Below are 17631 nucleotides of genomic sequence, written 5' to 3' on the forward strand. Positions count from 1 at the left end.
TTCTTTCTTTGTAGATATTTTCTCAATTTTGTTCAGTAATATACAACTTTTTTTCAGGATAACGTTTTCAGATTTTTTTTACTAATAGAAGAATATTTTCATAACAGAGTCAAGTGTTGAAATAAACCATAGTGTCAAGCTTTAAGATCTATAAATTAAAGTCAGAAATGTAAAATATTGATCACATACCTACAGAAGCACAGAAGTATATAACAAAGTCAGTAAAGCATTACTTGGTTGATGTAGCAAACTTCACAGCACCACACTTTTTCAGGTTTTACCGGTGTGGTAATCAATTCCTGCTTGATTGTAGCCTCTGTCATAGGCCAGTGAGTTTTCCTTCTTTCTTGTGTTTTTGCGTAAGACAGTAGAAAATGAATGTTTTCTGTTTGGTGAGGTGATTAGTCATAAGGACTATAAGGAATATAAAATATACAGATGCAAGAATAGTGAAGCTCATGTTGAATAAATGGTCGTGTTCAACTACATTTATACAATTATGGATAATACTTAAGGCAGTGAGTAAAATTCTTTCATGTGTGTAGTGCTTGTTTGGCTATTATTTTATCAAATTGTTTTGTTACCTCTTTTTCCTGTTTACAGACAAAATACGTGCTCTTTGTAGAAAACAAAACAAAACCGAGACGTTACAGAAATATTTCTAGAATCCTGCCTGTTAGAGAGACTTCACTATTAATAGGTTGATATACATTCTTTCAGATGCCTTTTCATAAATAAGTACATTTTAAATCAATGAGATCATAATGTATGCAGTTTGTTGTAACTTGATTTTATTTTTAACTCATGTCTTGGACATCTTTCCTTGTTTGTAGTAAGCAGTTGGATCATAACCACCCACAGGCAGAGGGTAGTTAGGAATTGTTGAGGCCTCAAGGAGAGTTTGAAAGTCAGGACGCATCCTGGGTTCAGCTGCCCTTCTCGACTGCTCATTACAGTAGGAGGCACCCCCAACCACCTGGAGGAAGGTTTTCAAATTATAGGCATACCGTGGAGATATTGTGGGTTCGGCTTCACACCACCACAATAAAGTGAATATTGCAATGAAGTGAATGTCTTGATAAAGCGAATCACATGAATTTTTTGGTTTCCCAGTACATATAAAAGTTATGTTTACACTATACTGTAGTCTGTTAAGTGTGCAATAGCATTATGTCTAAAAAAAATGTACATACCTTAATTAAAAAATTCTTTATTGCTAAAAAATGCTAACCGTCATTCTGAGCCTCCAGCGAGTTATAATCTTTTTGCTGGCGGAGGGTCTTGCCTCAGTGTTAATGGCTGCTGACTGATGAGGGTGGTGGTTGCTGAAGGTTGAGGTGGCTGTGGCAATTTCTTAAAATAAGACACCAACAAAGTTTGCCGCATTGATTTATCAGTCATGAATAATTTGTCTGTAGCATGTGATGCTGTTTGATAGCATTTTACCCACAGTAGAAGTTCTTTCAAAATTGGAGTTAATCCTTTCAAACCCTGCTGCTGCTTATTAACTAAGTTAAAGTAATATTCTAAATCCTTTGATGTAATTTCAACAATCTTCACAGCATCTTCACCATGAGTAGATTTCATCTCAAGAAACCACTTTCTTTGCTCATCCGTCAGAAACAACTCCTCATCTGTTAAAGTTTTATCATGAGATTGCAGCAGTTCAGTCACATCTTCAGGCTCCACTTCTAATTCTAGTTCTTTTGCTATTTCTCCCACATCTGCAGTTACTTTTTCCACTGAAGTCTTGAACCCCTCAAAGTCACCCATGAGGGGTGGTATTAACTTCTTCCAAACTCCTGTTAATAGTTATATTTTGATCTCTTCCCATGAATCACACATGTTCTTGTATTTTTTGTGTGTGTGTGTGAGGAAGATCAGCCCTGAGCTAACATCTGCCAATCCTCTTCTTTTTGCTGAGGAAGACTGGCCCTGGGCTAACATCCGTGCCCATCTTCCTCCACTTTATATGGGATGCCGCCACAGCATGGCCTAGCAAGAGGTGCGTTGGTGCGCGCCTGGGATCTGAACCGGCGAACCCCGGGCCGCAGCAGCGGAGCATGCACACTTAACTCCTTGCACCACGGCCCGGCCCCCACACGTTCTTTTTTTTTTTTTTTTTTTTTGTGAGGAAGATCAGCCCTTTGCTGACATCCATGCCAATCCTCCTCTTTTTGCTGAGGAAGACCGGCCCTGAGCTAACATCTATTGCCAATTCTCCTCCTTTTTTTCCCTTTTTCTCCCCAAAGCCCCAGTAGATAGTTGTATGTCATAGTTACACATCCTTCTAGTTGCTGTATGTGGGATGCTGCCTTAGCATGGCCGGACAAGCGGTGCGTCGGTGCACGCCTGGGATCCAAACTGGGGCCGGCAGTAGCAGAGCACAGGCACTCAACCACTAAGCCACGGGGCCAGCTCCCCGACACGTGTTCTTAATGGCATCTAGAAAGGTGAATCCTTTCCAGAAGTTTTTCAATTTATTTTGCCCAAATCCATCAGAGTCACTATCTGTGGGAGCTATTGCCTTACAAAATGTATTTCATTTTGTGTCTGTGTGAGGAAGATCAGCCCTGAGCTAATATCTGATGCCAATCCTCCTCTTTTTGCCGAGGAAGATTGGCCCTGGGCTAACGTCTGTGCCTGTCTTCCTCTATTTTATGTTGGACACCGCCACAGCATGGCTTGACAAGTGGTGCATCAGTGCGAGCCTGGGATCTGAACTGGAGAACCCCGGGCTGCTGAAGCGGAGCGCATGCACTGAACCACTACGCCACCAGGCCAGACCCCAAAATGTATTTCTTTATTTTTTTTTTTTTAATTTTATTTTTTTCCCACAAAGCCCCAGTAGGTAGTTGTAGGTCATAGCTGCACATCCTTCTAGTTGCTGTATGTGGGACACGGCCTCAGCATGGCCGGAGAAGCGGTGCGTCGGTGCGCGCCCGGGATCCGAACCTGGGCCGCCAGCAGCGGAGCACATGCACTTAACCGCTAAGCCACAGGGCCGGCCCAAAATGTATTTCTTAAATAATAAGACTTGAAAGTTGAAATTACTCCTTGATCCATGTGCTGCAGAATGGATGGTGTTAGTAGGCATGAAAAGAACATTAATCTCGTTGTACATCTTCACCAGAGCTCTTGGGTGACCAGGTGCATTGTCAATGAGCAGTAATATTTTGAAAGGAATCTTTTTTTTTCCTGAGTAATAGGTCTCAACGGGGGGCTTAAAATATTCAGTAAACCATGTTGTAAACAGACGTGCTGTCATCCAGGCTCTGTTGTTCCATTTACGTAGAGCACAGGCACAGCAGATTTAGCATAATTTTTTTTTTTGTGTGAGGAAGATCAGCCCTGAGCTAACATCCATGCCAATCCGCCTCTTTTTGCTGAGGAAGACTGGCCCTGAGCTAACATCCATGCCCATCTTCCTCCACTTTGTGTAGGATGCCACCACATCGTGGCCTGACAAGCAGTGTGTCGGTGCGCGCCCGGGATCCAAACCTGGGCTGCCAGCAGCGGAGCGCGCGCACTTAACTGCCACGCCACGGGGCCGGCCCCCTAGCATAATTCTTAAGGGCTAGGATTTTTGGAATGGTAAATGAGCATTGGCTTCAGCTTCAAGTCACCCGCTGCATTAGTCCCTAACCAGAAAGTCAGCCTTTCCTTTGAAGCTTTTAAGCTAGGCATTGACTTCTCCTCTCTAGCTATGAAAGTCCTAGATGGCATTTTCTTGCAATATAAGGCTGTTTTGTCTACGTTGAAAATCTGTTGTTTAACAAATGGATAAAGATATATGCACCCCTATGTTCATGGCAGCATTATTCACAATAGCCAAGACTTTGAAACAACCTAAGTGCCCATCAAGGGATGAATGGATAAAGAAGATGTGGTATATATACACAATGGAATACTACTCAGCCATAAAAAAGATGCAGTCTTGCCATTTGTGACAACATGGATGGACCTTGAGAGTATTATGCTAAGTGATATAAGTCAGAGGGAGAAAAGCAAATACTGTATGGTCTCACTCATAAATAGAAGATAAAGACAACAACAACAAGCAGAAACACATAGATACAAAGATTATATTCGTGATTACCGGAGGGGATAAGGGGAGGGAAGAGAGCAAAAGGGGTGATTAGGCACATGTGTATGGCGATGGATGGTAATTAGTCTTTGGGTGGTGAACATGATGTAATCTACACAGAAATTGAAATATACTGGTATACACCTGAAACATATATAATGTTTTAAACCAGTGTTACCTCAATTATAAAAAAAAAAAGAAAATCTGTTGTTTAGTGTTGCTATTCGTTAATTAGCTAGATCTTTTGAATAATTTGCTGCAGCTTCTGCATCAGCACTTGCTGCTTCACTTTGCAATTTCATGTTATGGAGATGGCTTCTTTCCTTAAACCTCATGAGCCAACCTCTGTTAGCTTCAGACTTTTCTTCTGGATCTTCCTCAACACTCTCAGCCTTCATAGAATTGAAGAGAGTTAGGGCCTTGCTCTGGATTAGGCTTTGGTTTAAGGGAATGTTGTGGGTGGTTTGAGCCTTCTATCCAGACCACTAAAACTGTCTCCGTATCAGCAATAAGGCTGTTTTACTTTCTTATCATTTGTGTGTTCACTGGAGTAGCACTTTTAATTTCCTTCAAGAACTTTTCCTTTGCATTCACAACTTGGCAAACTGTTTGGCTCAAGAGGCCTAGCTTTCAGCCTATCTCGACTTTTGGCACACCTTCCTCACTATGTTTAATCAGTGAGAGACATGCGACTCTTCCTTTCACTTAAACACTTAGAGGCCATTTTAGGGTTATTAATTGGCGTAATTTCAATATTGTTGTGTTTCAGGGAATAGGAAGGCCTGAAGAGAGGGAGAGAGATAGGGGAGTGGCCAGTCGGTGGAGCAGCCAGAATACATATAACATTTATCGATTAAGTTCACCATCTTATACGGGCAGTTTGTGGAGCCCCAAAATAATTGGCAATAAAAACATCAAAGATCAATGATCACAGATCACCATAACAAATAATGAAAAAATTTGAAATATTGCAAGAATTACCAAAATGTAACACAGAAATGTGAAGTGAGCAAATGCTGTTGAAAAAATGGTGCTGATAGACTTGCAGGGTTGCCACAAACCTTCAATTTGTAAAAAACACAATATGTAACCAGTTCTTTAAACCCTCCCACCTGCACCCCGACAAGTGTGTCAGATGCAAGTGTGTGTTGGAAGAAGTCCTTCTAGGCTGGGCCTGTGTATTTGGAAGAAATCTCTTAGGGTGATTGTGATTATAACTGACTCAGTCTCCCCTCAACCCCAAGATGGAGAACCAGTGCTTAAGAGAAACTCAAACGTATGTTTACTAGAAGCACAAGACTGTCTTCATTCTTAAAAAAAGTACATAAAATAATCGAAGACTAAAGAGAATGATGTCAAAAATATCTCTCTACCCACTACCAAGGGTAAAATATCAGCAGTTTATTTCTACTTAAAGTATTTATCTTAAGTAAAAGATACAGAACATTAAAGATAAAGGTGAAGTCACCTTCTGGGAAGAAGGTGGTACTGGAAGGAGAACAAAGGTGACCTGTGAATTTGGTGTATATTCTTCTAGTTCTTGCTTTTAGACATTCACTACAGATACATGTATCTATAAACTATATGTACAGTATTGCTTTGGAATTATTATTATTATTTTTTTTGTGAGGAAGATCAGCCCTGAGCTAACATCCATGCCAGTCCTCCTCTTTTGTGCTGAGGAGGACTGGCCCTGGGCTAACATCCGTGCCCATCCTTCTCTACTTTATATGGGACGCCACCACAGCATGGCCTGACAAGCGGTGCGTTGGTGCGCCCAGGGATCCGAACCTGGGCCACCAGCAGCAGAGCGGAGCGCGTGCACTTAACTGCTACGCCAGGGGGCCGGCCCCTGGGATTATTTTTTGATACACTTTTTTTCCCTTAATACTATTATGTTTTCATATCATTTTGCAGTTTGCTTTGTTTACTCACTGTTTTTTAGATCTATCCATGATAATACATACATATATATCTAGTTCTGTTGTTTTAACTACTGTGTATTCCATCATACTTATATACCACTATCCATTCTTTTTATTGATGAAAGTTTTGAGTTATTTCCTATATTACTACATTAGTACTACAAACATTGCTGCAGTGACATTCAGTACATGTATAAGAGCTTCTCAAAGATATATCCTTTAGAAATAAAATGCCAGGTTTTAGGATATGTATTTGTAAACCTAACTAGATATGGCCACATTGCTTGTCAAAGAGGTGTGGTGATTTATATTCCCACCAGTAGTGTGTAAGAGTTATTTCCCTGTATCTTGGCCAACACTTGACACTATCATACTTTTTGGTTTCTGTTGCCAATCTGATGTGTATGAAGTAACCTCTGGTTTTAATTTGCTTTTCTCAGATCACTATGTGGTTGAGCATATTTTCTTAGACTCATTGATGATTTTACTTTCCTTTTCTGTGAATTGCCTGTTCAGTTTCATTTACTCATAACTGGCAACAACCTATGTCCGGATAGATCTAAATTATACTTTACAGTGGCTTTATAGTATTCCCTGTATGATCACCAATGGCTACTAAGACCATTGGGTGCAAAGAACTGGGGAATCTGTAGTTTAAAAGAGACCTAAGAGGTATATCATTCATTTTATTTTATTTATTTATTTTTAATAATTTTATTTATTTATTTATTTTTCCCCCAAAGCCCCAGTAGATAGTTGTATGTCATAGTTGCACATCCTTCTAGTTGCTGTATGTGGGACGCGGCCTCAGCATGGCCGGAGAAGCGGTGTGTCGGTGGGTGCCCCGGATCCGAACCTGGGCCGCCAGCAGCAGAGCGTGCGCACTTAACCACTAAGCCATGGGGCCGGCCCCAGAGGTATATCATTCAAATGCAACATATAGACTTTGTTGGGATCCTGACTGTAAAAGCATTTATGAGACAACCAGGAAAATCTGCATAGTGGCTAGATATTCCCTATTATTTCATTAAGGATTGGGAAATGGTGCTATTCTAACTCAATTATTCCTTTAGCATTTGTTAGCTAAATTTTCTTATAAAGGAGAACTTCCTCGTCATCGGCTGTTTGGTTACCCTAAGTTATAGTTTGTACAAGAAAGACAGAGTAAGTGCTAGATTCTTCAATTTATAGTTTTGTAATTTCCCAGAGCTCTTCCTTGTTCTTGCTCTCCCCCTGCCCCCACTTCTTTTTAAAAATAGCATGCTGTTCTGGTTTCATGGATGCGATGACTTTTCTTTGGTCTCTGAGTGTATTAATTATAGTTTTCATTTGTTCTCTGCTTTGACTGTTTCCTCAGAGTCCCGTTTTTTTCCTGATAGTTTTGGTTTCTCTCTTTCAGGTTGGAGCTTCAAGTGCCTGATAACCCTTCATTATCCCTTTATGTTTTAAGAGTGAGGCACTAAAAAAGGATGGCCAGAAGCTATGTGTGCCTGGATGCAGTTTATTGCCTTTTGGGAACCCAGATTTCAGTCTCCCATGGTCTTTTCTGAGAGACATTTCAGTTTTTCCAAAGAAAGATAATCTCTTTGGGGGTGGGGAGAGTGGAGTGGTAAATAAGCCTAGTTATTACGGGAATTTGGGTGAGGGCAGGAACGGAAAGGGGGCTGTTAGTATTACTCTTTAGTGTATAGATTTTCACTTACTTCTCTTTTCATTTGGCACCTGACTATGCCTGGTATCCCCTAGTCTAGAGTCTCTCTTATTGAGTTTATTCAGAAAACAAACTTCCTATCTTCTGTGTGAGTGAGCAAGGGGGGCCATCTGGCTGCTCTGAGATGGCGCTAGGGACCTACTAGGATTATTACTAACTAGTGCTTTTAGACTTCCATTTATACCCCTGGGTTTCAGCCCCACTCTCACCTGAGTTCTCTAACTAATTACATAGTTTCTATAATATGGATCTATCATAATTTACTTATCCATTGTCTATTGATGGACATTTAAGTTATCTTTCAATTTTGAGCTGTTTCAAATAACACGTCAACAAATATCCTTGTACTTGCCCCTTTGTGCATATTTATTTGGTTTTTAATGATAGGAAGCTCTTAATACAAAATTTTGTCATATTAACTTAAATGCCATTAATAATTCTATTTCAAGTTCTTTCTTTCTTTCTTCTTTTTTTTTTGCTGAGGAAGATTTGCCCTGAGCTAACATCTGCACCAGTCTTTCTCTATTTTGTGTGTGGGTCACCAGCACAGCATGGCCCCTGACGAGTGGTGTAGGTCCGTGCCCGGAAACCAAACCCGGGCTGCCAAAGCGGAGCTCTCTGAACTTAACCACTAGGCCATGGGGCCAGCCCCAGGTTGTTTCTTTATTAACTTTTTTTTTGTTTTTTTGGTTATTGTTTTTTCTTTTTAATTAAACTTTTTATTACGGAAATATCTGGGTATTAAAGTAGAGAGACTAGTATAATGAACTCCCATGTACCCATCACTGAACTTTAACAATTATCAACATCAAGCCAGTATTGTTTCATCTCTCCCTCCCTACTTCCCCTCAGCATCTTCACCATAATGTCAAAGCAAATCAAAGATTATGTATCAGTCTATCTCTAAAAGAGTTAAAAAAAATTATCACACTTAAAAGTTATAAATGATTATTCCCTAATAATATTTAATCAGCATTCACATTTCCCTGTCTCATAAATGTAGTTTTATAGTTGTTTGTTTCAATCAGTATTGAAACAAGGTGGTCCACATGTTTATACTTGGTTTAATATGTCTCTTAAATTTCTCTTAATCTGTAACAGTTCTCCTTTTTCTTTTCCCCCCTGTGCTTTTAGTTTTGAAGAAACTGAATCATTTGTATTAGAAAATTTTCCACATTTTGGATTTGAGGGAGGAGCATATCCCTTGGGCATTATTTAATATGGTCTGTCTTCTTATTTCTTAAAAGATACTAGATTGAAAAGCAATTACATTTAACTGAACTTAATAATTATTTAATAGAATGGAAGTATTTTCCTTCCCCTACTCTGCAGAGTAAATGAGGGGAGGATAGTATCTTGGTGGATACTTAGCAATAAGTCAGCCTTTTGTTTAGTGGTGTTATTTTTTACACAACTACTGTAGTCCAAGTTACTATCATTTTTTTTTTTTAATTTTTATTTATTTATTTATTTCCCCCAAAGCCCCAGTAGATAGCTGCACGTCATAGTTGCACATCCTTCTAGTTGCTGTATGTGGGACACGGCCTCAGCACGGCCGGACAAGCGGTGCGTCGGTGCGCGCCCGGCATCTGAACCCCGGGCCGCCAGCAGCGGAGCGCGCACTTAACTGCTAAACCACGGGGCGGCCCCTGTGCGTCTCTTGAGTGCATCATTTTCTCTTGTGCTTGATTTAATCTCATGTTGTTTTGTTCATCACGGCACCTAAGCATACAAAATCCACTGCTAATGTTGCCGGTAAGAGGCCAATTGAGTGATTGACCTTGAAATGAAATTAAAAGTGATTAAAGACTAGCAAGATAGAAAATCAGTGTTGGTTATTGGTCACCAGTCAGGCATGTCCCATTCCACCATATCTACGATCTTGAAGAACAAGAACAAAGTAAAAAAAAAAAAAGAACAAGAACAAAGTGACAGAAGCTGTTAAAGGATCTGCTTCATTGAATGCAGTGAGACTAACAAAAATTTGAGAGTGGCCTATATCAGACATGGAGAAACTTCTAAAGACCTGGATTGAAGACCAGGTACAGAAGCGTCTCAGCACCATAAGATCATGGCCTAAGCAAAAGTTTGTTTGCGACGTTGAAAGAAGAGGCTGGACCTGACTACAATGTTGAATTTACTGCTAGCTCTGAGTGGTTTAAATGATTCAAGAATCATTATTCATTACATAATGTGAAAGTGAATGGTGAGTCTTCGAGTGCTGATGTGAAGGCAGCTGAAGAATTTTTGGAAACTCTTGATAAGTTGATTGTGGGGGAAAATTACTTGCTAGAGCAAATATTCAATATGGATATTGAATATTCCATTCAATATGGATGAGACCTCCCTATTCTGGAATGGATGCCTGAAAGGACTTTTATCAATATGGAGACCAAGTCAATGCCAGGCTTCAAGACTTTTAAGGACATGATAACAGTCTTGCTTGGGGGCAGTGTTGCAGGCTATGAATTGAAACCCGCTTGTGATCTGGCACAGTGAGAACTCCAGGGCCTTCAAACATATCACTAAGCACACAGTGCCAGTGTACTACAGAAGCAATAAGAAGTCATGGATGACCCAATTCCTCTTTCAAGATGCCCTCCTAAATTGCTTTGCCAGTGAAATGTAGAAGTACTTTTTGGAGAATAACATACCTTTCAAGATTTTGCTTATTGTTGATAATGCTCTCAGACATCCTCCTTTTATTGGTGATCTTCTTCACAATATCAAAGCGGCATTTCTCCCTCCAAATACCACCTCTTTGATCTAACCAGTGGACTACTGCCTGAGAAGGACATTTGCCCAGGCTATTGCTGCAACTGAGGAAGACAGTGATACAATTCTGAAAGTATTACAACATCTATGACTGCATCAAGAACCTTGCTTGGGCTTGGGATGATGTCACCAAGGAGTATTTGAATGGCATCTGGAAGAAGATACTCAAGAGGTTCGTCCACGATGTCAAAGGATTTGCCAAGGATGAGGAGGTTATAAAAATCAACGAGGCTGTGGTTGAGATGGCAAGCAACTTTAACCTGGGTGTGGATAAGGATGACATTGAGGAGTTCCTAGAGGTGGTTCTTGAGAAGCTGACTAATGAGTAGTTGTTGGAACTGGAACAGGAACGCTTAGGTGAAGAAGAGATGAGGGAAAAGGAAACTGCAGGACAAGAAAAAGAAGAACCTCCAAGAAAATTGACCGTAAAGCATTTAGCAGAAGCTTTTGCAGACCTCAATAAGCTTGTTAAATAGTTTGAAAACATGGACCCCCACATCGAAAGGTTTTCATTAATAGAGAGGAATGTTCATGGTATATTATCTGCTTACAAGCAAATCTCTGATTACAAAAAGAAACAAACCAAGTAAACCATAATGGACATATTTCTGAAAAGAGTGACACCTCCTCAAGAAGAACCTCAGGCAGGTCCTTTAGGAGGTATTCCAGAAGAAGCATTGTCATCATGGAGATGACAGCTCCGTGCATATTATTTTCCCTGAGGACCTTCCAATGGGACAAGATGTGGAAGTTGAAGACAGTGATATTGATGATCCTGGCCTTGTGTAGGCCTAGGCTAATGTGTGTGTTTTTGTCTTAGTGTTTAACAAAGAAGTTTAAAAAGAAAAAAAAAATGTTTTTTAATAGAAAAAAGCTTATAGAATAAGGATATAAAGAAAGAAAATATTTTTGTACAGTTGTACAATGTGATTGTTTTAAGCTGTTATTACAAGAGAGTCAAAAAGTTGAAAAAATTATAAAGTAAAAGAGTTACAGTAAACTAAGGTTAATTTATTATTGAAGAAAGAAAAGTTTTTTTTAATAAATTCAGCATAGCCTAATTGTATAGTGTTTATGAAGTCCACAGTAGTGTACGTTAATGTTCTAGGCCTTCACGTTCACTCACCAGTCACACTGACATGCGTCGAGCAACTTCCAGTCCTGCAAGGTCCATTCATGGTAAGTGCCCTATACAGGTGTTCCATTTTTTATCTTTTATACCATATTTTTACTCTACCTTTTCTGTGTTTAGATACACAAATACTTACCATTGTGTTACAATTACCTACAGTATTCAGTACAGTAATCTGCTCTACAAGCTTATAGCCTAGGAGCAGTAGGCTATACCGTACAGCCTAGGTGTGTAGTAGGCTATACCATCTAGGTTTGTGTAAGTACACTCTATGATGCTCACACAATGATGAAATCGCCTAATGATGCATTTCTCAGAACATATCCCTGTTGTTAAGCGACGCATGACTATATAATTAAAATGGAATTTTCCCTTCGCATTGATTTCCCTCTCCCTCAGTATTCCATTTCAGAGTTTGATTTTGATTAACTACGTTTAGAAAAACGCCCGTAATCATTTTTGGTCAGATAAATGGTAGTCTTAATACTTGATATGTCAAGCATTTCTAAGCTGAAATGCAGACGAATTAAGGTTTGTGTTTAGCTTTTTAGCCACCACTGAAGAGGTATAGTCCTGTATAGTCCTGTATTTTGCATTTCCCCCTTTTCCTTTATTGTTTTAAAATATGTAAATTAAAAAAACACACTTTAGATATTCTTGATAAAAAATATGTAAATAATCCATGTTTATTGTAAAAACAAAAAACAAAAGCAAAAGAAGAAACAGCAACTTTAGACTACTTAAGGATAGGCTATTAAAAAAAGATAAAATCACCCTAAATCCTACCACTGATACACAGCCATTACCAGCATTTTAATATATACCTTCAAACCTTTTCTTTTGCCTATTTATTCCTCCAGGTTATAAAAGTAGGATCACACCATATATAACGTTTTGTATCAAAGCTCTTAAAGAATGAAGAAAACTCTTTTCCTACATTTTTAAGGACTTTGGTCCACATTGCTGTTCTCCATGTGGGTTGTACCAGTTACACTCCTAATAATGAGATACCTTATTTACAAATAAATATTCCATATGTGCAGTTGAATACCTCACAGGTAGCTCACCTTGATATTAAAAATCAATTTTATTATATTACCCATACCTACCCCGATCTGTTTATCCTAGATGAACAATACTGCCATCCCCACGATTGGTCAAACCGGAGATTTAGACTTTTTCCTGACCTTTCCTTCTCTCTTCTCCCTTACATTCATTCATTCACCAATCCTGTTTATTTTACCTTCATAATGTCTTGAATTCATCCTCGTCTGTCCATCTTCACTGCCACTCTCATAATTAATTATCTCTTATGTGGACTACTGTGGTAACCTTTAGTCTCCCTTCAAATACTACTATTTCTTTCTCAACACCCCCCCCTGCCCCCCCACCAATTGCATTCCCCATATTTTCACAGACTGGACTTTTTAAAGTATGAATGGAGTTCACCGTCCTTAGTATGATCCAGTATCCTGCAAGGCCTTGTATGATTTGGTTGTTGTCTGTTTTCCAGCCTCATATCAGGCCATTCTCTCTCCTATGTCTCTAAACTGGGCCATTCTGGACTTCCTTGATTTCTTTCAGTCCCTCTTTGCTTGACGAACTTTTATTTATCCTTCAGGTCTCAGTTTAAATGTCTCAAGAATGTCTTCCCTGAGTCTCTGATATCAAGTCAAGTTCCCCATTGTACACTTTTCTGATATCTTGTACTATTGTGTCACACATGATTACAGTGTGGTTGCATTGTGTGAGAACTTGAACTCTGATTTTTAAAAGTCTCATTTCGTATTCAGAGTTTGAAATGTTGACTGTCTTGTAACCTACTACATTCCCAGCACCTTAGAATACTTAGAACAACAGGGACTCAAGTTGTGTGTTGAAAGGATGGATGGATCAATGGAATCTTATTTGCCCACTTACTCTCTTTGTAAATCAGAGGAGAGATTCCCAACTTATTCTTGAGCTAATAGTTTACCTTTTACATCAACTACTCAAATTTCAATCCCGAATTGTGTGTCTCTGGGCATGCCATGATCTTTATGCCTCTATGTCTTTGCAAGTGCCGTTACCTCTGCCTGGAATATCTTGTGGGAGATCAAAATTTGGGCACCCCAAAATATATCTCTTTACCTTGATTATTTTCTCTGACATTTGACCTCACCCACTAACTGCCTAAAGGAATTTAACTCTGGGTATGGACAGACTGGCAGGGTCCTCGCTAAGCCCATTCTCATGAAAGTTCTGTTTACCAAACATTTACATTTGTAAAAGTAGCTCCCTCTGCATACCGGGAAGAGGGGGATGACCTTATCTCTGGAAACTCTTATCAGGAGAGGACTTAAATCTACACACCCTTGATTGCTGTGCTTTCCGTTAATCCCCCATAGCTGTCTCCTCCCCCACCACCAACATCCTCCTTTGTCTACCTGAATATGCAATTTAAGGTGAAAAACCTCTGCCATTTGTTGAGAAACTCAGTTTCCCTGGTTTCTCCCATGTATACATGTTATTAAACTTGATATTATTTTCTCCTGCTAACCTGTCTTTTAATTATTTGGCCAGCCATAAGAACCTTAAGGGAAAGGGCGGAAGGGGATTCTTCTCCTTCCCCAACAATCTTTACCCTACTGTGTCAGGCAAACTGTTCCTTTTAGAGTCACCTGAAATGGCTTCTCTTTTTTTAAAGCAGATTTAGTCACTTACTTCTTTTGTCCCTTATACTTGCTTTCATTATGGTACTTAGAATGTTATATTGTTGACTATTTACTGTGTTTCTTGATGGCTGTGATGAAGTAAGTGCTTGGATTGGAGGGGTGGATAAAGAGTTTTAGTTTTATATTTAATATGTTATTTAATTTAAGAGTAAATCTTATGAATGATGTTACTTAGTAATTTGTAAGAAATATCTTTGTACTGCCTATTCTGTACTTCTGCTGACATCTGGAGAACAGTCGTTGTAAAGGCTGTATGGCTTTATTTAATTGTGACAACAATTTTTTCTTTGACTAGAAAGTGACAGAATGGGCTATGTTCCTATTTTTATGTTATCTCAGTTTGTTTGTTATCGAAATTACAGGAGTAGAAAGCAGACACATTTCTTTGAAGTAAATTAAGAAGACTTTAAAACAAGAATCAGTCATGTTTGTGTCTACAAAGCTAGGAAGGAGATTCAGCAGTACTCACATGTGCCACACTAGCCCACCTAGGATCTCTGAGTGTAGAAGAGATGTGGAAAGCCTTGTTGGAGAACTTTCTTTTCAGTGTAACCCATGCCACCTATTGTGTAAATATTTTCTCTATAGTAGAGAGGATTAGATATAGAAAAAAGAAACAGTTCTCATTACCTCGCTTATAATCTACTCCCAACCCCCACCCAGGAAAAAGGACTCTCCTATAGGGCCATGCATCCAAACCTTTTTCTGCTAAGAGCTTTATTTTGGCTCTTATTTGATGGAATTTTATGGCATCTTTTCTATTTCTACTCCTATTTTCATTTTCTTAAATTCTTATATCAATGTTTCTTACTTTCACATGATTGCCAAGTGCCATATAGAGAGCTAGGTTATTTTCTGAAGTTTTTTGTACTTATCATCAGTGTTATGTTTCCTGAGCTACTCTACACTATACCAGTTTCTGTTTCCAAGGTTATCTGTATTATTAGAGATATTTCACAAATAGTGGCCCCAAACTAGCCCATTTGACAGATATTTTTCTTGGGTAACAATTAGAAAATTGTAGTCATTTGTTACTTTCTCTTGATTACTCTTTAAAGACTGTTAAGAAGTGTTTATCCTAGTAGGCTTTCGGTGCCCTGTATATATTAACATGCCTTATCAGAACTGAGGAGTATTTATTTTTATTGTGTGACAGTGATTAGCATTTTAAAAGAGAGTGGCAGCTTTACATTTCCAAACCAAGACGTAATACACATTTAAAATTGGGATTTTCAAGAGCAGAGAGACTTTTTAAAAATTATTTTTAAAAATCATCGTTTACAATTTTCATAAAAGGGCGGAAATCGTTTTTTATTACTTGTAGAACTTGAAGATGCACTGAAATTGAATGCATAGTTTTGTGTTTCATATATTTATCTACCTGGGGGAAAAGATCTATTTTCGTAAGATTCGCAAAGGAGTTCATGATTCCAAAACCGTAAGATGCACTGTTTAGAACAGGAAAGGAAAAAACATATACACTCTTGTGAGAGGTGGCAGTTCATTTTTGTAGTCTCTGAATTTATCTGTTTTAATTTGCCTGAAGGAAAGGCCTGGGATTATGTATTTGCTTTGGGATATTTTCATTATCTCCAGTCCTTTCCTGTAAAAGGAAACTGCAGAAGCAAGAGATTTCCATTTGTAGATAAATAGCCCTGCCAGGCCAAGAAATGTCACATCAGTTTGAGAAAAACAAAAACTCCCTTTTGTTATATTTACTTAAGGTGGTATAAAGCCTCAGTAGTCATAATAAAATGTGAAAAATTCTGAAGCTTGAATCGTCTAGGTAGGTCTAAGTAGTACTTGTAGAGTAAGCATATAATAGTGACTGCTAAACAGTTATGGATTATTCATGCCCTTCTGTAGCCAAACTGGGTCGCTAAGAAGTGAAGCAGACATGAAGCTCTGTATCCATGATGATGTTTCTTCTGAGTCAGAAAGGAGTACTCAATAGGCAGAATAGTGGTAAAGTTGGGGTTTTTTCCAGCTTTATTGAGAAATAATTGACATATAACTTTATGTAAGTTTAAAGTGTACAATGTAATGATTTGATATATGTACATATTGCAAAATGATTACCACAATAAGGTTAGGTAACACATCCATTACTTCACATAGTTACAATTTTTTTTTTTTTTTGTGGTGAGAACTTTTAAAATCTACTCTCTTAACAACTTGCAAATATACAATACAGTGGTATTGTTAACTATAGTTACCATGCTGTACATTATACCCCCAGATCTTATTCATCTTATAACTGAAAGTTTTGTACCCTTTGACTACCTTCACCCATTTCCCCCACCCCCACGCCCTGCCCCTGGCAACCACCAATCTGTTAGTGGTAAAGTTTTTTGTTAGGAGTTTAGTAGCACAGCATTTTAAGTGTTACTTGGTAAACATCTGCTGTATGTTCTTTAAAACAGCATTTTATCCATAGCATAAAAGAAGCCTAAAATAAGAATTTCTGGTTGCTTACCCAGATATAGCAGTTCAGTTAGTCAAGGGAGCATCATTTTCAAAGCAGGCCAAGAAATAATTACATTTTCTTATTAATTCTTAGTCTTTGCTTATATCCCCAGGCAAAATGTTGAAATAACTTACTCAGACTTCCTCAGTAACATCCTGCTATATAGTTGCTGCTTTTCTGTTCAGTGTAACCTTTATATCACCTACCTGCATTCAATTTGTAGCCAGTGAGCAAACTGTATCCTGTGGAAGGCAGAGATAGTGTGTTTCTCACAGTTATTTTATGTTCCATGTGCCTAGCTGGTAGTAAGTAGTCAGTAGATATTTCTTGAATGAATGAATGATTTGTCCAGTTTGCCTCTTTTCTTATATTTACTATAACCTTTACTCTGTCTACATATAGACATCTTTAGATTAATATTCTGGAAAAATAAACAATGACTGTTTGAGACTTCCCAGAAGCCTCACAAATATGGAATATCTTCATAGGAAAATATAGGGCAGAGGTGCTAAATCTGGGGTTTGGGGAAGGACTTAAGGGATCTCTGAGCCCTGAGAAAAATAAGCAGAATTTCGGGTGGGTAAGAGCATTTTTTCTGGGGAAGCATGGTTCGTGGATGTATCAAATTCCCAGATGGGTCTGTGGACCCCCAAATGATTAAGAACCAGTGTTTCAGAGGTTGTAGGTTTCAAGCTTTAAAGATAAGGAAAACATTGGCTAATAATATAAGGAAGTCAAATGGCTCTTGAGGGACAGTAGATGACTATATTAGGATGCTTTCAGTTTCTTGTGATAGACACCAACTCAAGCAAGCTTATGT

At 38.7% G+C, this 17631-nt stretch overlaps 1 protein-coding gene and 1 pseudogene across 2 annotated transcripts in view; one reads left to right on the forward strand and one right to left on the reverse strand.

Annotated features, from left to right (window-relative positions):
- SPAG9 (sperm associated antigen 9) overlaps positions 1–17631 on the forward strand; it is a 132383-nt gene that overhangs the window by 13604 nt on the left and 101148 nt on the right. The gene's annotated exons all lie outside the window — the stretch shown is intronic.
- On the reverse strand, positions 1234–4811 carry LOC131417342 (tigger transposable element-derived protein 1-like; annotated as a pseudogene).

The sequence above is a fragment of the Diceros bicornis genome, chromosome 18, assembly GCF_020826845.1.
Source record: "Diceros bicornis minor isolate mBicDic1 chromosome 18, mDicBic1.mat.cur, whole genome shotgun sequence".
In the NCBI taxonomy this organism is placed as follows: domain Eukaryota; kingdom Metazoa; phylum Chordata; class Mammalia; order Perissodactyla; family Rhinocerotidae; genus Diceros; species Diceros bicornis.